Source organism: Cetorhinus maximus, chromosome 21 (assembly GCF_964194155.1).
Source record: "Cetorhinus maximus chromosome 21, sCetMax3.hap1.1, whole genome shotgun sequence".
Lineage (NCBI taxonomy): Eukaryota > Metazoa > Chordata > Chondrichthyes > Lamniformes > Cetorhinidae > Cetorhinus > Cetorhinus maximus.
In genome coordinates, this window is record NC_135899.1 from 73,597,267 (window position 1) to 73,619,983 (window position 22,717).

Here is a 22,717-nt window from a genome sequence, read left to right on the forward strand (position 1 = left end):
AAAAGGCAGCTCACCACCACCTCCTCAAGGGCAATTTAGGATGGGCAATAAATGCTGGCCTAGCCAGCAACACCTACATCCAATGAATGAATACATTTTTTAAAATGCTGCCTCTAGTAAGATTGCTGAGCTGGACCTGATGCCAGCTACTGTGGGCTCAGGACCCCCATTTAAACCTGACATTGGAGTCCCAAGCTCACGTTAGAATCCTGCCCATTATTTCTGAAGTTGCAGTGTGTTGATATGTAGGCAAACACTGCTTTCAATTTTCACACAACGTTTGCAATATGTGACTAATTTATCTGCTTTGGCAATGGTGGCTGAGGACAGGATATTGGCCAGGACATCAGGAGTACTCCCCTATTCTTCCTTGAAGACCTTTTGAACAGACCTGAAACGGCTCAACGTCTCAGCTGAAAGATGGCACCTCCCTCAGCGTTGCAGCCGGGATTATCTGCTCGAGTCTTGGAATGGGGCTGGAACCTGCAGTCTTCCGACCCGGGCCGGGTGTGCTAACCCTGAGACCAGCTGGGTGACCGCAGGACTAGCCTCGGCTGTGATACTTTCCACGGTGGAATATCTTAATGCCAATCTTTGACTTAGCACATGAGAAATGGCTGGCGGGGAGACCATGCAAATGCGACTGCATTTGTGTGCTTTCCAAAAAGAGTGATGAAAATAATTGGTAAGTGTGATCAAAACAGAATGTGCTGGAAAACGCTCAGCAGGTCAGGCAGCATCTGTGGAGTGAGAAACAAGTGTTAACGTTTCAGGTCGATGACCTTTCGTCAGAATCGGAAGATGCTCAGCGAGGTGGTAAATTGGTGCGCTGGTTGTAATTTGCACCCGCTGTTGCTTTTCACTGAGGGTAAGGAAGGGTTAAAACTGATGCTAATCCTGTGAGCTCTAACACAGTAAGAAAGTGTGCTGATCTGTGTGAGGGTACAGCTGTTAACATTTCTGCAGCTGGCTGCCTCTCTTACAGCTGACCGAAGGAAATCAGGAAATGAAACCATGGCTTTCCACATCGTTTGCTGATGTGCCGTGAATCCGACCAATGTTTAGTTACTCCATTTACTTAGGAAAGTGTTTGAATAACTTTTATTTTCATGAGAATAATTTTCCAGGAGTTAACTTTAAAAAAAAATACTCTAATGCTCCAGGTATGGTATGACCTTCGCTATATTTATGATGAGATGCTTTCTCGTGAATGGACAATCAACAGAATCAGGTTACTTTCAGTTTACACGTATGTTATGGAACAAAGGGGAAGGATGAGAACATGTCTGTAGCCAAGTCAGTCGTGCGAGGGTGAAGAAATGCCGAGGTCTACTTGCGGTGAATTTTCTCAGGGCCCTTTTTTCCCCCGACTGACGTTTTGTTGTAGAAATTTAAATGTCGCAGATGTTTGCCAGACGTCAGAGACGGCCAGGAAAATATTTAGCCTTGTGACAACCTCCCTGTTTGTGGAATATGTGTACCTTATGTGTGTGTGTAAAGATATATAAATATATATATACTGTAAATGTGTATGTTTACTGCATATGTATATATGCTGCACGTGTGCGTATATACTGCATATATTATCATCTTCGAATCGAAGGACAGCCGACAATGACAGTATATATTTTTACTGCACGCTTTATGTTGCATGTGTGCCTACTGCATTTGTGCTTATATGTGCATGCGTATATAAGCTGCACATGCGTATACTTTCGCATTTATGTCTATACTATATGTGTGGGTATACGTTGCAGACGTGTATATATATTAGAAAAATGCAAAGGATCTGATGCCCCAGATGACTGTAAAAATGGCTTGGTTCAATTTCTGTTTGGATATTTTCAGGTGTCCTTGGGGCAGAGGCCATTCGGGAAATGGATGCAACAAGGCTAATTTCTACCTCCTTATGTTAGCATGTACTTCTAGTAAGCATAGGAATTTACAGTGGAAACGTGACAATGAGAACTGAATGTATGAATACAGAGTGGGAACTAAATAACACCTGCGAATTATGCACCAGCCTCTAAACTCCCTTCAACCTGAAGTCTACACATGCTTTTAACTTTGTGGGCGCATCATTGTGGACGATTGACTCTTCATGATAAAAGCCTTGCTTAAAGCATTTACTTCCTGTCACATGTTCCTTCTCAAACTTTAGTATATTTTCTGACTTACCTAAGTAAAGCCAATGATCAGCTATTGGTTTTAAACTTCTTATTCCCTCACTAACTTAAACTTAGATTCTCCACCTATTGTTTTGACTTGTGTTACAGTAACGTCCTGTGTTTACCTTGCCCATCTGTTTTATTATTTCACATACCTTGAGGAGGGCCTATCTCTCAGCAGTCCTGAGGTTAATGCCACGCTGTGAGATATTAATAACATTGATGCACTCGGATGAAAATCCTGTGATAACTATTTCAACATTTGGCAGAAACAAGCAAACACCATCGTTAAGACATCAGAAGTATTTTAGACAATTTTGTACCATGAATAGAACCCGGCAGACTTTCGACCTCTCTGATCCACATTGCAGACTTTCTTTAATTGTTCCTACCTTTTATTTAACTATAAAATATATGTGCATGTTTTTGTCATAAACAGTGAAGAAAGGAGGTCTTACTCTGTGAGCGATGACAATTGTCAGTATAAGGTGGTGTGTAGCTTAATGATTACCTTCCCATTATAGCGGTGCCTTGTTTCTAGATTTGGACATTGTACAGTGCAGTTGTTAGAGCCAATAAAGAGTCTCTGACAAGCTGATAAAAGTAAGTGCTATGTGCAGTTTGCACAGCTTAAAGGGGATGTAAGGTACTTAATACACTTCCTCAGTGTCCACAAATAAGCACATGAATGTGTAAAATATTAAATCTCTTGCATCCGCATGCATTTCCTGTCAACTTTTCGACTATAAATTTCTATGTCCGCACGGATAATGGAAACCACCTATGTGAAATTCTCATGCTTATTATCCTTGTTCTACACTCCATTAACTCGAGGTTATCCAAAACTCTGCTGCCTGTGCCCTAACTCGCACCAAACCCTGTTAACCTATCACCCCTATGTTCACTGATCTGCTTATCTCGATTTTTAAATTTTCATCCTCGTTTTCCATTCCCTCCATGGCCTCGCTCTCCCCATCTCCGTCTGTAATCTTCTCCAGCCCCACAACACTCCAAGATGCCTGTGTTCCTCTTGAGTGTCCCCGACTTTAATCGTTCCACCATTGGTGACCGTGCCTTCAGCTGTACAGGCACTAATCTCTTGATTTCCTTCCCTAACCCCTCAATCTTTTTTTCCTCCTTTAAAACACTCCTTAAACCTACCTATTTGACCAAACTTTTAGTCATCTGTCCTAATATCATTTTATGTGGCTCAGCGTCATACTTTGTTTTATAATGCCCCTGTGAAGCACCTTGGGATGTCTTATTATATTAAAGGTGCTACATAAATACAAGCTATTGTTGTGCGATGCAGCACCATTGCTGTTAATTACACTAGAAATGTGTGATTATTTGCAGTAGTCACTGACTCAGTGTCAGTATTGGAAGGGGCCATTGGGAATGTGATAGTATTGGGTGGGATCTCTGGGATTATATGCATTATTAGATTGGGCTCCTGAAATTGTGAGAACATTTGCAGGAAATACCTGAGATTATGCGAGTATTTGCATTGGGTCTTTGGCATTTTATGAGTTCTCTGGGAGCATACCAGTATTTGCAGAGGAGACCCCATAGAGCAACGTTTGAAAACCGTTGTTATTTTTAAGCAGCCACATGAGATTCATTTACAATTCGTTTCAACTCATCCGGAGAAGCCCTTTGACTTGAGGGAAACAATCTTATCTTTGAGTCAGTAAGTGTTAGGTTTGAGCCTCACCTCAGACACAGTGGAGGCAGGAGCTGTGGCACTGACACCAATGGGATACTCATATCCGAAGGGTTACCGGAGTTCATAAAGCCTTCTCACTGTGAAGGACTAAGAGCCTGATCAGCTGGTATGAAGATGACTATGGCCATAGACGTTCACTTTGTGGCCTTGAGACTGTTAAACACCCTGTTAAACATCCTCTCAGGAGAACCAGCTTGAATTTATAATAGTGCCTTTCACGACCTCAGGACATCCTAAAATGCTTTGTACCCAATTAAGCACTTTTTAAAGTGTGGTCAATGTTGCAATGTTGGAACTGCGGTGGCCAATTTGTGTACAACAATCTCCAACAGACAGCAATGAAATCGGTGGCCAGATCAGCTGTCTTAGGTGCCATTTGAGGGATAGATTTGGTCAAGATATTGGGGAGAACTCCTGTACTCTCTTTGAAATAATGCCTGGGAATTTTTTATATCCACCCAAGAGATCAGACAGGTCCTTGAATTAACATGTCAACCAAAAGATGGCACCTCCAACAGTGCACCACTCCCTTAGAACTGCATTGGAGTGCCAGTCTAGATTTTGTGCTCAAGCCCCATCACACTATTCTGCAAGCAAAGGGTGTGATGATACAAAAAGAACAATCATCTTCTTGATCTTGTCTTGACTCCCCAAGTACCAGTTCCTCTGCCTTGATGTGCCAATGCTCCCTGCATCTTGCATCTTCTGTCTTGAGGATTTGATGCAGGCCCTATAGAGTCTCAGCCAACTGTAGTTCATACCATATGTGCATTTCCTGTGTTGTGGGAGCTGACACTTGAGATACTCTACATTTCACACAACTGGCTTTTACCCACTGTGTGCTACTTCTGTTTTGCACCTTGTCATTGCTAGCTTTACTTCACCATCTTAGGTGATTCAACTGCAATCAAATGTGTTCGACATTTTGAAAGAATTGATTCAAGCTTGTCTGAGACTGTAATCTTCCTATCTGGTAGGTCAGTGTAAACGTAATGGGGAATGAATTGCTTATAGGTGTTCAGAGCGTAACAATGCTGTGAATGTATTCAACTGGAAGATCTAACTCACCCACAGACCAGAGCACTTCTTTCCCCAATATTGTCTTTTCCTTTGCCTTGACTTTGATTTTATTTATGTTTTCTCCAATTTCCCGAAGACGTTTATTCTTGCCCTGGCAATGTTCCTTGGGTACCAGCAGCCTCTTATAACTTGCTCAAGTGACCATTCTCCTATGAGCCCAGGTGGTGAGTGTCGCAGGCTGTTTGACAGAGGTGCAGCTACAATAATTTTCCATATTCAACATCCACACATGGACATCAATCAACATCAATAAAAAATTTGTCTCATTGCTGTTTGTGGGATCTTTCTGTCCACACAGTGGCTGTTGAATGTCCTACATTGCAAAAGTGACTACTCTTCAAAAGTACATACAGGACAATAGAAGTGGCAGGAGGCCATTTGGCCCCTTGAGCCTTTTCCATCATTCCATTAGATCATTGCTAATCTGTATCTTAATACCATCTATGTGCCTTGGCTCTGAATCCATTTTGTAAACCCAAGTGTAGCAAAAATCTATCCATCTCAGATTTAAAATTACAGTTAAACCCCTGTGAAGATTGCATCCTAACAACTGCACAACTGAAAGGTTCTAAAGAGGCCTGGGGAGCCATCAGACCGATGTCCCTATCGGCTTCCCCAGAGGAACAGAAACTTCTAATTCTGCCCTGGTTATTCATAAGATGGGGAAGATGTGCATCTGGTGTATCGAAGTAGTGAATACCCATGTCAGCAGAATCAGAGAAAATCTGATGACAGATTCATTGTCACTGATACACTATCTTCAGGGGATTTCCCTTGCAGTAAGAACATAGGAAGAGGGGTAGACATCTTGACCCTTGATCCTGTCCTGCAATTCACTCAGATCATGACTGATCTGTATTTTAACTCCATTTACCAATCTTGGTTCCGTAACCTGAAATAGCCTTGCCTAAAATGCATTTATCAATCTCACCTTTGAAATTTTCAGTTGACCCTCAGCCTCAACAGCTCTTGGGGGACAGAGTTCCAGATTTCCTCTATTGTTTGTGTCAAGAACTGTTTCCTGACATCATCCCCAAATAGCCTGGCTAATTTTAAAGCTATACTTCCCGTGGTATGAACTCTGCGCCTCCACGCCAAAAGGAATAGCTTCTCTCTATCTACCCTATCAATTCCTTTAAGCTTCTTAAACACCTCAATTAGATGACCCTTAACCTTTTATACTCAGGGGAATACAATCCTAGTCTAAGACACCTGTCCTCATAATTAATAATGAAGCACTTTTGACGTGTAAATGGCAGCCAATTTGCACACATTAAGATTCCACAAACAGTAATGAAATAATGACCAGAGAATTTGTTTCAGCGATGTTAGTTGAGGCATAAATATTGTCCGGAATGGATGCTGCAAGCAGGGCAGAACAGTGTAAAGCAATGGCCCTGCACCTTGTATTCTGTCATAAATCTTCTCAAAGTTCTTGAAACCTTACAATAACACGCATAAAATAATTGTTCTCTATTGATGTGGCATTCGTGTTTTGATTGGTATTGCAGAGTTTGTGAGTGTAGTATATGAGGGTGATTTCAGTAGTGATTAAGATGTTCCTGATAAGGGCAGTTTCATTGAAGTGTAGGCAGTTACTCCAAGGACGTCACAAAGATAATTTTCCATCAAAAATAAGTTTACCAAAGACAAAATCAGCCCCAGAGCCACACAGAAAGTAATCTTTATCTTTGCATTAGAAAGGTTAATTAATTGTAAGATATCATCAATTAGATTTTCTGTCTATTGAGTCTGCATGGCAGAAAATCCATTCCATAATATGCTGGAAATGTGAAAAAATGCACTGGAAATTGAGGAAAAAATGCAGAGAGTGCTAGAAATAGGCTGGGAGCCTGTCCAACAGGGCAAGGAGATTGGGACCACATGTATATTGGACAGAATTTTTCGCTCGGCGCCCGACATGCTCGAGTGTAAAATAGCGCACAGTGACGTCGGGCGAGTATCCCGATGTCATCGTGCATTCGCGCGATATTTCGGTCAGTGGGCACGTGCTAAGCTTGGAAGCGTGCCCGCCGACAATTAAGAGGGCTATTAAGCCCATTAACGGCGCAATTAACTGGGATTTTTTTGCTGGCCGACCAATGTAACGGCTGGTGAGCGGGAAAATCGGCCAGGCGGCCTTTGCATTTTTCGGGAAACCTCATCCAAGGGCAGGGTGAGCTTTCCGATATTAATTTAAAAAAATGTTTGCACAGAATTTTCATCATCTGTACTTTCCAGTGACTGATTCTGATGTATGGGCATTTTTTTCCCCCAGTTTTTAAAATCTTTATTTTTTTGCATTTAAATCCTTCAACTCCCTGAGGCAGCTCTCTGCCTTCAGGGAGCTTTCATTCTGCGCTCCTCCGCGTCCGCGCTTACGCCAGTGCCCGCCCTCCTCCTGCCCCCCCCCAACCTAGGCAGCGCTCCTCATATTAGCGTGCGCTTCCTCTGGCTGGCCATTAATTGGCCAGCCAGCGTGAAACTGCGGTCGGGGGCCAATCGCGGACAGTGGTCTGTTTCATGCCCGCCCACCGAGCTGAAAATTCGAGCCATTGTTTTATAGCGTGCACTGTCTGCAGTGAGAGCCAGCGACATAATTACTCTGGAATATTTCTGGGTGGGGAGTTAAGGTGGACTGAATGGTCTTCCTCATCCGTAAGTAACCCATCACCTTGTGTTCACTGTGCTTACTGAGTGAACATTGCTCCCTGATTTTAATATTCCCGTGTTTCTGTTCAAATCCATCCATGGCACCGCCCTCCTCACACTCCCTATCTCTGGAATTTCCCCCAACTCTGCAAGCCTCTAAGGTTTCCTCAAGTTCTAGTTTCTTCTGCATCCGAGTTTTCATTGCTTCAGCGTCGGTAGCAGTGCCTTCAGCTGCCAAGACCTTAAGCTCTGGAATTTCTTCCCTAAATCTCTCTGCCTCTCTACCTCTCTGTCCTCGTTTAAGTCACTCCTACCTCTTTGATCAAGCTTTTGGTCACGTGTACTAATATCTCATTAGCTGGCTCAGTGTCAAGATTGTGCCAGATAGTGCTCTAGTGCAATGCCTTGAGATGCTTTACGACGTTAAAGATTCCGTAGGCTGAGGTTTCCCAGCCCTGTAGAGACGGCGCCGAAGTGTGGGGAGGGGAACCAGGAAAATAAGAGGGAGCTGCATCGGGGCGGCTTCCTGACGCATTCCCAGCTTCAGGGAGCTTTCCCAGGCGCAGACTGAGAACCAGGTTGGCTACCCGCTCCACAGAGGTAGGCAGTAAATTAATTAGGGCCCCACATAGGGACCATTTTGTGTCAGGGTCGGCATTTTACCGATATTGGAGTGACCCCCTTCATCCGACAGCTCATTTGTTGTGGCCTTCCGGAGGCTCCATGCCCCATTGATGGAGCTGTGACGTTGAAAGGCTGTTCATCAGTAGCCCTGTGGAGGAGTTTTCCTTCCAACCCGGGGACTTACCAACATTGGGCCTCTGTCTTTGATTAATTCTACGCAGGCAGCCAAGGGCATCTCCACGATGAGGCCTCAGCAATGCCGACCTCTCCTGGTGGGACATGATGGCCTGACGTTGCTGCACGCCCTCTGACCGGGCCTGCAGACTCAGGAGCTTACCCACCACCCTTAGTAAGATAGTAAGCATGGAAACGGGCCGTTAGAAGGCCGCCTCACCGAAGGTTGTGCCGATGGGCACATTCACAACGTGGACGGATTCAGGACCCCAGTGTGGGCCTACCGTAGGAGCCTCGATGCCCGCTAGAAAATCCAACCCTAGATAACTGCAATTTATTCTTGTTGAACACTCTTAAGTCTTAACAAAAAAAAAAAGACCTGTTACAATGTGCTCTTGGTTCTTACAGGGAACAGTGACGTCAGAAGTGAGAGAGCGCACTTCTCTCATCAACTTCCTACCCTCAACCACATCCTGGGGTTTTCTTTGTCATTGCGATAAAGGCTAAATATTGCACACAGAGGCTAAATTTAGATCCCCGCCCACTGATTCTGACTTGCGTGGGCCGGAGGGGTAGAGAGGTGAATGGGCGTCGTGAAATGTCATTTTTGGTTTCTCACTTCCACTTCCACTGTTTGGCACACCAGACAGATTGCCAATAAAGCAGTTGAGCTGTTTTCTTTTTCTTTCTCTCAGCTCTGTGAAACCCAGAAGCAGTTGCGTTTCCTAACCGAGAAAGAGACAGAAAGAAAAGAAAAAGCTCATCGCACTTATTTTTAACCTCACCCACCCCCTCCACCAGACAATGTTTCGAAGGCCATCATTGTTGCGGAATAGATAAACATCCGTTGATCAGCGCGACGGTCAAGAAATATTGGGAGTTATGGCCGAGCATGTGGTACCATGGACGGATTACAATGGCTCATTTGACGAATGACAGCCCATCACTCAGCAGCGACACTGAGATCTGCCTCATGAATGAAGTGACCTTTGTATCCACAGGCATCACTGCCCATGCTGTGTTCCCTTCTGTTTCCCAGTTCAGTTTCGAATTGATTCCCCCTCCAGTGACTGAAGATAAAGCTAACCTATGCAGACCATTAACACTGACCAGCATCTCCACTACACCAGTCACATATGTGCTGTGGATCCTACAGCACCTCAGAATCTGGGTATTCAGCAGCAAGTGATTCACTGAAGCCTCTCCATCAATTCCAAGGTACAAGTGGAGAAGTGTGATGGAATTCTCTCCACTTGCCTTGATAGGTGCAGCTGCAGCAACACTCAAGAAGCTCAACACCGTCCCAGACAAAGCTGTCGGCTTGATCAGCAGCCCATCCCCCACTTTAATCACTCACTCCCATCAGCGCACAGTGACAGCAGTGTGAACCATCTGCAAGATGCACTGTGGTAACTCACTAAGGCTTCTTCGATAGCACCTTCCAAACCCGCAAACTTTGCCACCTAGAAGGACAAGGGCAGCAGGTGCCTGGGAAATACTTTCCCCTCCAAACCTCACACACCACCCTGACTTCAACCATATATAACCATTCCTTCATCATCGCTGCATGGGTCAAAATGCTGGAGCTTCCTGACAAATAGCACTGTGGGAGCACCTTCACCAAACAGACTGCAAGTGGTTCACGGAGGACGACCGTCACCATTTTTCAAGGGCTTCCAGGGATGGTCAGTACATATCATGAGAATGACCAAAAATAACCTGCTCTCTTGTGAGCTATTTTTACATGTTGGAGTGCAGCCAAGTCTCACGCAGCCGAACAACATTATAAAATGGAAATTCACGTTTGGTCAGCAATAGTGATGCCTGGTTCTCCCTTAGTCTCTCGATTGTCCGCAAACAGGCTGAGCTCCTTTAGTTGGCAGACTCAGTGTGTCCCCATCATGATGCTGGCTCCATGTCAACTCATTTGCGCCTCAGCGTCTCAGAACCAACAACGAGTGCGCAGCACCCCAAGACTCACTGCCTGAAGGGACGTGAATGCTTGTGATACATTAGGTTCCTGCTCTGTGATTCGCTGACCCGAGAGCCATGGACTCTACGCGCAACCAAAGAGGTGTGAAGTCTACCTCTTGTGTTTTCTACATTACAACAGGGCCAACACTTCAGAAGCACTTGATTGGTTGTAAAGCACTTTGAAATATGCGTTGATCATGAAGGGTGCTAGATAAAAGCAAGTCTTTCATTTTTCCCAATGAATGCCTTAAGGGAAGATACCGTATTATTTTCTGCACAAAGATAATCCAGTAAAAATGGCAGAATCCTCATCTGCCCATTGTTATGGGGCTAAAACTTAATTTTGAATGTACCATTTTAAAAAGCACTTTGCCTTTTTGTTTTCTTTAGTTCTTCAAAATCTTCCATCAAAATCAGGCTGTTCTGCTTTTAAAACAAGATTGGTGGTCACCCACCCAACACTTGGGGAAACTCTGTCCCATGAAGTTAGACATACAATGTGAAAAGGCACCGTGTTCTCTATAAAACATCATTGGACACAAGGCTGAAGATATCAATTGCAGTTTGAATACTCTAAATCATTTGCCCTTGTGAGCTTTTGATCAATGAATTCTTAAGGGAGAGGAAAGCAGCTGAGAAATCTCCTTACCTCAGTGAAAATTTCTGAGCTAATGTCTTGTGGTAGATGGTAGCCGGTCACCTTTATTGATCTTTTCATTTAAGACACCATTAAATGAAGCCTATGAAGCAGGCCGTCCAGTCAGGTGGCAACATCGATATTGGGATCCCATTGTGTTGAAATTGTTATCAGTTGTTTCAAGGTAAGTTGAAATGTTTGGCCATTATCTGAGAAAGACCTCCATGTATTTAGGGCCTTATCTCAGACATGTCTCATGCAAATAATGACTTTTGGAAATGCTGTGGTAGACTGTCAATATGTAGCAAATACAGCAGCCATTTTGTACACAGTAATATTCAACAAACAGCAATGAAGTGAATGAAATGAGTGACTTTAAGGTGTTTTTAGTAGTGTTGGTTGAAGAATTTTGGCCAGAATTCCAGGCAACTCTCAGGTCTTCTTTGAGAGCAGCATTGACTCTCATTCCATCGATATCTCACTAAATTTCTTATCCACTTGTTCAAATCTCTCCAAAGCTTTACCACCTCTCTATCCCTCCATGGCCTCACCATCCTCCTGATCTCTGTAACTTCCTCCAGCCCTACATCTTTCTGTAAAGTCTGTGTTCCTCCAACTCTTGCCTCTTGTGCACTCCCACTGTAGTGATTGTAGGTAGAACCTTTCCTACTGCCTTTAGGGATCACGTGATTGTACTGATGAATAAGCCCTAAGCGCATGTAATCTTAGGAGTGGAGATTTATGTCATGGACCTGGTTCAAGCATGTAGCTTCTAAAAGACCTCTGTAATAAAGTTATCTGTTTCAAGTAAGAAACTGTCTGGTACATTAAGTTTATTACATTGGCAACGAGGATAAATAGCTCCGATGCTGCACCTCATCTTGAATGGGAATACGTTAATTTTTAAGTAAAGAAAGAAAAGTATACTCACCAGTCATGCCACTTTTCGGCAGAATCGACCCTTATGATTCGTCCATGGAAGATTGGAGCCAATACAAAGAGTGCCCAGGTTTTTATTTTGTGGTGAATGAAATAACAGCGGAGGAGAAGCGGAAAGCAATTCTTTTAAGTGTCTTTGATAGCAAGACATATAACCTCATCCACAGTCTGATGGCCCTGAATGCACCCAATTCTAAATCTTTTAACAAATTGGTAGACCTCGTGAAGATGTATTTTCAGCCAAAGCCATCGGTAATTATGCAGAGATTTAAGTTTAAATCCAGAGTAAGGGCTTCGGGGGTGTCCATCGCAACTTATATAGCTAAGTTGAAACAGTTGACTGAGCACTGCGACTTCGGAGACGTACTCAATGACATGTTGCGGGATCGGTTAGTTTGTGGTATTCATGATGACATTATTCAACACCGTTTCCTTGCAGAAGTTAACATCGGTTTGAAGCGCACCATGGAAATAGCGCTAGCCATGGAGAGTGCTGAGCAGGGCTCGCAGGCTTTACAGAGTGTGCAACAAGGCTCTGTTCTTCAGTTGGGGCGGGAACCTACCCCCGGACGTGGTGCGAAAACCAGAGAGACAACTGCGAAGCCGGAGTCAGTCTCTACTGCTCAAAAACAAAAAAGACATACTGGAAGCATCTCACCAGCAATTCAGAAATTCATCTGTTGCCGACGTGGGGGTAATCACGTACTGGTAAATCTGCAGATTTAAAGAGGCAGAATGCCATTACTGCCACAAAAAAGGGCATATAATAAAGCAATGCAGGGTGAAATCAAGACAGCCAATCAAACGGCAGACCAAGATGATTGAAGTGCACAATATAACAGAACCAGAAGCTACTGATACTGATATTTATTCCCTATACAATGTCAAAACAGTAAAAACTGAACCAATAACCGTCATCCTTCAAGTGAATAGGAAGCCTCTAATCATGGAGGTAGATAAGGATCCTCAACCGCAGTGGTGGGAGAACACACATTTAAATACCTAAATTAAGGTATCCAGCCACTGAATCTAGAGTAAGCCATGGCTCAACTGAAGACCTACACTGGAGAGTCAATACAGGTAAAAGGCATCACCAAGTACCCATATCCTATAGGCAACAGACAGCCCAGCTCCCAATGATCATTGTAACAGGTGAAGGACCTAGTCTTCTGAGCCGCAACTTCTTACAAAAAATTAAGCTCAACTGGTCAGAAATATTTCACGTGAGAACAGGAGGAGTTCCTGAGTTGATAAGGGAATATGACAGTGTGTTTCAGAATGAGTTAAGAGAATCGAAGGACCTTCACAGGCTGCAAGGATCCCTCAGGTCAGAGTTGGTTCCATGGGAAAATCATGAAAAGAAACAAAATAAAGATAGTGCCACTCTGAACAAACCAAAGAAATGGTTGGTGGAAAAGACTCAACAATGTTCCAGGAGGAAGCCAAAAGATACAAGGAGACAGAAGAGCTGAAGAAACAGCTGATTAAAACAAAAGAGGCATTAGAATGAAAAGTCGTGGAATTTTCCAAGATGCAAGTGGGTAACGAACCCATAGGTAGCACCACCACCGAACTGAACCAAGTTAAGATTTCACCAGGGAGAAATTTGGCCGACTGTGAAATCAAAATGAAGGACGAGACAAAACCCTGCGGCAAACAGAAGAAGAAAAGACAGAAATCAGATCAGAAAGGCCAATAGGCTATGTCTCCAGAATCCCCTCTGCAGCTGAGAAGGGTTATTCCCAACTTGAAAAGGAAGGTTTAATTTGATATTTGGAGTGAAGAAATTCCACCGGTATCTGCATGGACTACATTTCACCATAGTGTCAGACCATAAACCACTAATGGGTTTATTCAGAGAGGATAAAGCCATTCGCCAATAGCATCAGCAAGAATCCAACATTAGGCTTTGATTTTATCGGCGTATGAGTACAGCTTTATGCACCGTCCGGGTGTGCATATTGCAAATGCAAGCGCGCTCAGTCTTCTTCCATTACCAGATAACATTATACATGCTCCAGTGCCACAAGAAGTTGTACTTGCATTGAATTTCTTGGACTCTACGCCAGTCTGTGTGAAGCAAAGGAATTGGACAAACAGGGATCCAATTTTGTCAAAAGTCTGAGACCAGGTATTACAAGGGTGGTCAAATTCACCAGTGTCTGAAGAGATAAGACAATTCCATGCCTGTAAAACAGAGTTAAGCTGGCAAGATGGAATCTTGTTGTGGGGATCAAGAGTCATTGCTCTTTGCAAGGAAGGGAACCACTCTTGACAGTTTCACAGTGCGCATCCAGGTATATCGAAGATGAAGATGCTTGCATGAAGCTATGTCTGGTGGCCAGGGATAGACAGTGACATTGAAAGCATGGTCAAGCACTGTCTCCAGTGTCAGCAACAACAGAAGTTGCCCGTTTCAGCTCCACTGCATCCATGGGAGTGGCCTGGTTGACCCTGGATTAGACTACATATAGAATATGTGGGTCCATTTTTAGGTACCATGTTTTTATTGATCATTGATGTGCATTCTAAGTGGATGGACGTGTATGAAGTGAGATCACCGACATTGTGGGCGACTATTGGGAATCTGCGCCAATATTTTAATGTACATGGCCGACCAGAAGCCATTATTTTGGATAATGGTACTGTCTTCACTAGTACATAATTTCAGAGATTCATGAGTTTAAATGGAATTAAACATATTAAAACAGCACCATATCACCCCTCATCAAACGGGTTAGCTGAAAGAGCTGTGCAAACTTTCAAATCAAGAATGAAGAAGTTCTCCGAAGGTACTTTAGAAACTCGACTTTCCCGTTTTCTTCTCAATTATCGTACAACTCCTCACGGGTTCAACACTGTCTGAATTACTGATGAAACGCCAGCTTCGTACAAGGTTAGTCTGGTGTTTCCAAATTTAGAGGGGAAGGTAGAGAAGAATCAGAGTAGTTAGAAATTGAATCACGATGTTCATAGCAAAGCTCGAAGATTTACTGTGGGAGATACAGTTTTTGTGCGGAAGTTTGGAAATGGTCCTAGTTGGGTTCCTGGTATAATTGTTTCTGAAACTGGACCCTTATTATTCTGAGTGGAAGTGGAAGGCTGGATTGTTTGAAAACACGTGGATCATCTAAGGAGTAGAGAGATATTCCAACAACCAAATGTCAAATCTTTAATCCCTGAGGTGACAGATTGACCTAGAATAGACATACCTGATGTCTCTGTTGAATTACCTAATCCTGAACTGCCATTGTCTAAGGGTGTCCCTGATGCTGCAGTTCCTGATCATGTCGATCCAGTGGGAGAATCTCAAGCGGTAGAGCGACATCGCTCTAACCAAATTAGAAAACCACCTTAGAGACTTAATTTTTAATTGCATGACCTGTGCATATATGTATATGTTGTGGATTACGTTATTCTTTGTAAATAGGAAATGTAAAAAAAACTAAAGGGGGAGGAAATGTAGTGATTGTAGGTATAACCTTTCCTACTTTAGGGGTCACGTGATTGTACACGAATGAGCCCTAAGTGCAGGAAATCTTAGGGGTGGAGCTTTATATCGTGAACCTGGTTCAAGCATGTAGTTTCTAAAAGAGCTCTGTAATAAAGTTACCTGTTTCAAGTAAGAAACCTGTCCGTTACATCAAGTTTATTACACCCACCCTTCACCTCCACCACAGGTGTTCATGCCTTCAGCTATCTTGTCTCTGAATTTTCACATTTCTATGCTCCCGTACATTTTCTTTTCTCTCAGTAGTGCACAGATTGAGTGTTCATATTGCTGAGCTTTGCGTGTCACCTCCTGGATTGGTTTGTGTGCCTGGCTGGAATGGGATAATAGGGAATACATTTTGACAACATGTGTACGTGGGACTAGGTGCCAGTGAAACCCAGTCCCCCAAACCCTGCCACCTCCCCCCAAAAGGTGTCTGTTGAATGGTTGGTGTAAGGGCTATTGAGCTATAGACATTTATATTGCAGAAAGAAGCCATTAGGCCCACCACGTGGCACTGGGTTTGTGGTGGTGCAATTCAAAACTAATCCCATTGCCCTGCCTCGTTCCTCTGAAATCTGAAACTGAAATCACTAGTAAATAAGCCCTTTATCTCTCTATGGGGAGAATCTAACAATAAGGTATCTAAAGGATATCAGCTCTAATAGATTATTATTTAACTTTGTATTGTACATTGCTCAGGATATGTCACAGAATCCTGCAATACTGAGATGCTTGTAAAATTCTGGCCTCTTGCACTGGCCAAATTTTCATCACTCTACTATTGATGGCCATGATTTCAGCTGCCTAGGCTCTGGAATTCCCTCTCTAAACCTCTTCACTTCTCTCCCTCTCTCTCCCCCTATAAGATGCTCCAGTTTTCCTTATGTGGTTCAGCGTGGTCACTGGGGGTATAGTCCCTCCCTTCTGTCAATCGGGGGTCACGTGATGTACTGCGGGGGCTCCGACCAGTGAGTTTGTAGCGTGGGCAATCCGGGGCGGGGGGGGGGGGAGCGGAGCTTCCTGACGAGAGTCCTGGTCGAACATGAAAACACCTGTAAATCTCTCTGTAATAAAGTTTAACTGTTTCTTGTCTGCTGTATTGAGTCATCACGTTAAGTGTCAAACATTGTCTGATAGCACTGCAGTGAAACGCCTTGGGACATTTTGCTACGTTATATAAATGCAAGTTGTTGTTATTGCCAAGAACTCGCCTTTAGGAAGGTTGGAAAAGTGAGGGGATCCAGCTTAACAGAACTGTTCTGTGACTGGTGCAAAACAGTACTGGGGATGACTCAAGAGTTCACCATCCCTGGTCCCAGTCTTTGGTCATACAGTCAATGCACAATGTGTGGAAACCAGCAGAAATTCAGAGAAATTAGAGGGAAGGCACTTGTGCCACAATAAACTTATGTAATGGGGTGAAATTAATCTCAGTGATATTTGTAATAACCATGTTAAAATAGCGCAGTGAGGAACTTGGCAAAGACAGAGGAAGTCAATTTCGCTCCTTCCATTGCTCAGTATTGGTAGCAGAATCAGGCAAATTATTGACAAATGCCCAATGTTTAATTGTACTCTTTTCCATGTCTCTGCAGGTCAAATAATGAAATTGAATTAGGGGCGTCAAGAAATCCACACAGGGTGAAATAAGGGGATGCATCTGTATTAATATCAGCAAAAAAACCAAAAGGTAAATGTGTTCTGGTTTGCTATTTCGATGTTGAATGCTTATTGGTTACAGCTGCCATTCTGGCATGTTGATCCTGTTACCTCTTCAAGTATGCTGCAGTGTTTCTAAACTGAACTCAGTCCATCGCTGGGTGCAGAGTCAAACATTACCATTTGGTTCTTGTCCACCACACAGTAGTTATTATCCCTCTTTACTTTTACTTTGATATATACACACCCAGATATATACATGGCAGCTGGAGTGGCCGAGTTTGTTGTTGAAGCCCTTTTTAATGAGGGCTGTTTCAGATTCTCTAAATAAAGTTGAGGGTGACTCCGTGAGACAGGAGAGGAATCCTGATTAGGCCTGGATAATAGAGGCTCTGTTGTATGTCAAAGCTTTTTTCATGCCAACTTTACATATACATTTATTGTTACTCTTCAACTTGATGAATATGGGTATCTCTTAACGTACATTTCACTTTTCTCTCATCTCTGAGATTTGCATGTGATAGTTATTTGGGCTTTTATACGTTCAAGTGAGAAGTGCTCACTGTAGACTATAGCCATACTGCTTAATTACCAGGCTATTACACTAGGTTTTCTGGAAGTGGATAAAACTATAATCATAGTTGCCATTTTTAGAAAATACTGACTGTTACAATTCAGGCACTCTCAAGATAATCGTGCCCAATACCAAGAAAAGCTTCTGAAGACCTGTCAAAGAAATGAGCAAAAGTGCATCACGAGTACAGTCCTGGGTGCAGTGCCGGGTGCAGTCCCAGGTGCAGCCCCAAGTGCAGTCCCGGGTACAGTCCCAGGAGTAGTGCTGGGTGCGGACTCAGGTGCAGTCCCGGGTCCAGTCTTGAGTGCAAACTCACGTGCAGCCCTGATTGCAGTCTCAAGTCCAGTCCCGGGTGCAGTCTGGAGTGCAGTCCCGAGTGAAGTCCCGGGTGCAGTCTGGAGTGCAGTCCTGAGTGAAGTCCCGGGTGCAGTCTCCATTGGAGTCCCAAATCCCATCCCAGCTGCAGTCCGGAATGCAGTCCCAGGTGCAATCCATAGTGCAGTCTCCGTTGCATTCCCAAGTCCCATCCCAGTTGCAGTCCTGGGCGCCGTCCCGGGTGCAGCCTATAGTGCAGTCCCGAGCGCAGTCCCGAGCGCAGTCCCGAGTGCAGTCCCGAGCGCAGTCCCGAGTGCAGTCCCGAGCGCAGTCCCGAGTGCAGTCCCGAGCGCAGTCCCGAGTGCAGTCCCGAGCGCAGTCCCAAGCGCAATCCCGGGTACAGTCCCAAGCGCAATCCCGAGCACAGTCCCGGGTGCAGTCCCGAGTGCAGTCCTGGGTGCAGTCCCGAGTGCAGTCCCGAGTGCAGTCCTGGGTACAGTCCCGGGTGCAGTCCCGAGTGCAGTCCTGGGTACAGTCCCGGGTGCAGTCCCGGGTACAGTCCTGGGTACAGCCCCGAGTGCAGTCCCGAGTGCAGTCCCGGGTGCAGTCCCGGGTACAGTCCCGGGTACAGTCCCGGGTACAGTCCCGAGTGCAGTCCCGAGTGCAGTCCCAGGTACAGTCCCGAGTGCAATCCCGAATGCAGCCCTGGGTACAGTCCCGGGTACAGTCCCGAGTGCAGTCTCGGGTACAGTCCCGGGTGCAGTCCCGAGCGCAGTCCCGGGTGCAGTCCTGAGCGCAGTCCCGGGTACAGTCCTGAGCGCAGTCCCGGGTACAGTCCTGGGTGCAGTCCCGAGCGCAGTCCCGAGCGCAGTCCCGAGTGCAGTCCTGAGTGCAGTCCCGAGCACAGTCCCGGGTGCAGTCCCGAGCACAGTCCCGAGCGCAGTCCCGAGCGCAGTCCCGAGTGCAGTCCTGAGTGCAGTCCCGAGTGCAGTCCCGGGTACTGTCCTGGGTGCAGTCCCGAGCGCAGTCCTGGGTGCAGCCCATAGTGCAGTCCCGGGTGCAGTCCCGAGCACTGTCCCGGGTACAGTCCCGAGCGCAGTCCTGAGCGCAGTTCTGAGCGCAGTCCTGAGTGCAGTCCCGGGTACTGTCCTGGGTGCAGTCCCGAGCGCAGTCCCGGGTGCAGTCCTGGGTACAGTCCCGGGTACAGTCCCGAGTGCAGTCCTGGGTACAGTCCCGGGTGCAGTCCCGAGTGCAGTCCTGGGTGCAGTCCCGAGTGCAGTCCCGGGTACAGTCTAGAGTGCAGTCCTGGGTACAGTCCCGGGTGCAGTCCCGAGCACAGTCCCGGGTGCAGTCCTGAGCACAGTCCCGGGTACAATCCTGGGTGCAGTCCCGAGCGCAGTCCCGAGCGCAGTCCCGAGCGCAGTTCTGAGTGCAGTCCCGAGTGCAGTCCCGGGTACTGTCCTGGATGCAGTCCCGAGCGCAGTCCTGGGTGCAGCCCATAGTGCAGTCCCGGGTGCAGTCCTGGGTGCAGTCCCGGGTGCAGTCCTGAGTGCAGTCCCGGGTGCAGCCCATTATGCAGTCCTGAGCGCAGTCTCGGGCACAGTCCCGAGTGCAGTCCCGGGTACAGCCCATAGTGCAGTCCTGAGCACAGTCCCGGGTGCAGTCCCGAGTGCAGCTCCGGGCACAGTCCCGGGTACAGTCCCGGGTGCAGTCCTGGGTGCAATCCTTGGTGCAGTCCATAGTGCACTCCTGAGTGCAGTCGCGGGTATAATCCCGGGTGCAGTCCCGGGTACAGTCCCGGGTGCAGTCTTGGGTGCATTCTCGAAGGCAGCCTTGGTTGCAGTCCCAGGTGCAGTCTCGAATTCAGTGCTGGGTGCAGACCCGGTGCAGTCCCTGGTTCAGACCCGGTGCGGTCCCAGGTGTGGTCCCGAGGGTAGAGCTGGTGCAGACCCAGTGCAGTCCCGGATGCAGTCTCGAGTGCAGTCAAGGGCCAGGCATGGGTATGAGGAGAGATTGGGGAGACTGGGTCTATATTCCCTAGAGTTTTGAAGAATGAGAGGTGACCTCATTGATACTTACAAAATTCTTACAAGGCTTGACAGGGTAGATGTAGATAAAAGTTGCTTCCAGGCCCTGGCTGGTGAATCTAAAACCAGGAAACCTAATTTCAGGATAAAGGGTCAGGCCATTTAAGACTGGGACGAGGAGGAATTTCTTCACTCAGAGTGTGGTGAATCTTTGGAATTCTTTACCCCAGAGGGCTGTGGAAGCTCATTCATTGAGCATGTGCAAAACAAAAATTATTATATTAGGCAGGTATTAGAGAAGAAGAGACACGGAGAGGTTTAGAGAGGGAATTCCAGTGACTAGCTCCCAGGCAGCTGAAGGTATAGTCACATGCTGAAGTGATTCAAATCAGGGATGCTCAAAAGGCCAGAATTGGAGGAGTTCAGAGATCTCGGATGGTTTGCAAGGCCGGAGTAGGCTACAGAGATAGGGATGGGTGAGACCATGGAGGGATTGGAAAACCAGCCTGAGAATTTTAAAATTCACGGGATGAAAGGGAATGTTCAGTAAGCAACATGCTCAACTCTGAATCAGAAGGTTATGAGTTCAAGGCCCACTCAAGCGTTTAAGTTAAGCTAGGCTTTAAAAAAAAAGTAATGTTCGTGTTCAAGTAGCACCTGAATCGTTGAAAGGTTTGAAAATGTTTTGCACAATTCACGATTTTTCAATATACTGACTGCTTTAAGGAGTTGAATGTGTTAGCCATTTAATATACAGCAAGATCGCACAAACAGCAATGAAGTCAATGACCTGTTTCTGGGGTGTTGGCTGAAGGGGAGATATATTGACCAGGATGAGGGGTGAACTTCCTGTGCTTCTTCAAATAGAAAAGAGATGACAGTCGAATTTCTGCACCCACTGCTAACAGTTCAGTGAAACTTGCCTGCCAGGAGTAATTGAAGCACATCCTACACACAGGTTGTAGTAGTGTGGGCTCAAGAACTACAACAATCTGAGAGTCCCAAACCTCTACTCTGAACATGTAGTTGTATTTCCATGTAGGTGACTCATCACTGACCCACTTATGCTCATCTGTAGTAGGCTCTCCGTAACAATGAAATAACCTTCCCACAGACCACAGAAATCTCTTCCACTTTGTTGCTAGGCGCCATGAATGCTATGTCTCATCCGTGCTCTCATGCCTGGATTGTATAAAAAGCAATTCCATGCAAGAAAATAAAATGCACATATGGGGGCAACATTATTGGCACTAAGTGTGCGTGGGAGGAGAGACGCTGAAATTTATAAATAGCCAGCTACAGCTCCAGTAGTAAAATTCTCAGTCATTCATATCCCCATTCATAGCCCAATGTCACCCTGACGGTGTTCATCTCAAATCAGAGTTCTCCCCATTGTCACAAAATGCTTTTGTATTTCCTTTTTATAGTCATTCGAGTCTGACCATTCCCCTGTACCCTGTACTACCCCTGCAGTCCAGCCTCCACATTGCCCAATGATTGCTGCTGCTTTGTTTCAGCCTCTGTGTAGGGAAGGTTGATTCAGTACAAATATCCGATATCAGGGGAAGCAGCCACAGACCAGCCCCTGCTTAATATGGTCTCTAAGGTGATCGGGGCTGAAACTGTGGTTTCTTTCGGAAACAGATGACTAAGAGTTGACCTGATAGAGATCTTTAAAATTAATAAGAGGTTCAATAGGGAAATAGAGGGCAGAATCTTCTGTTGGGCCTGTGGGGGCGGGCCCCGCATGCTGATGCGTAAAATGATTCGCGGTGACTTCAGGCGTGCGTCCCAATGTCACTGCACATCATTCAGATCTTCCGTTCAGCGGGCGCGGACCAGAGTCAGCTGCGCGCCTGCCGGACTATCGAAGGCCTGTTAAGGCCATTAATCAAACAATTAAGACAATTGAGAAAGCTGCCTGTCCAACCTTAAGGTTGGCGGACAGGCGAAGAGCCCAAGCGGCCTTCGCATTTTTCATGAAACCTCATCCACGGCCGGGATGAGGTTTCATGAAGGGTTTACAACATTAATAAATATTTCTGGAACATTTGAAAAACATGTCCTGGCTCATGTGACGCTGTCACATGAGAGGACATGCATAAATTATTTTTATAGGTTCTTTATTTAAAGTTCATATTATGAAATTAATCTCCCTGAGGCAGTTCCATGTGCGTGAAAGAGCGCAGGCCCCGACTCTCCCTCTTCCCAACACCCGCCCAGGTCGCGCTGAGCGCTTCCGGGCGCGGGTCACACTGGGCGGGCCTTAATTGGCCCTCCCACGCAAAATGGTGGCTCCACGCCCGCCCGCGCCCGCTCCCAACCGGCCTGCCCAACGGGGAGAAAATTCTCCCCATAGAATGCTACAGCATTCAGCCCATCTAATCTGCGCCAGGTCTTTTGAAGTCTAATCTCACTCCCTGGCTCTTTCCCCATAACCTATGATTGTTTCTTCTCCTCTAATTATCGGTGGTGACATTTCCACATATGGCAGAGTTTAAAACGAGGTCTATGAATATGAGGTAATCATTAATAACTCTAATAGGGAATTCAGGAGAAAGTTTTTTTTTCAGAGAGTGATTAGGATGTGGAACATGCTACCAAAGGGAGTGTCTGAGGCAAATAGCACAGATGCACTTAGGTGAAAGCTAGATAAACACATGAGAGAGAAC

General features: G+C 45.6%; 1 protein-coding gene across 3 annotated transcripts in view; it reads left to right on the forward strand.

Annotated features, from left to right (window-relative positions):
* Positions 1 to 22,717, forward strand: part of LOC144695990 (transcription factor HIVEP3-like) — a 425,012-nt gene that overhangs the window by 178,820 nt on the left and 223,475 nt on the right. For all 3 annotated transcript variants that reach the window (XM_078567137.1, XM_078567135.1, XM_078567136.1), the window contains exon 3: positions 17,066 to 17,160. The gene's annotated coding sequence lies outside the window, so the exon portion shown is untranslated. The remainder of the gene's footprint in view (positions 1 to 17,065; positions 17,161 to 22,717) is intronic.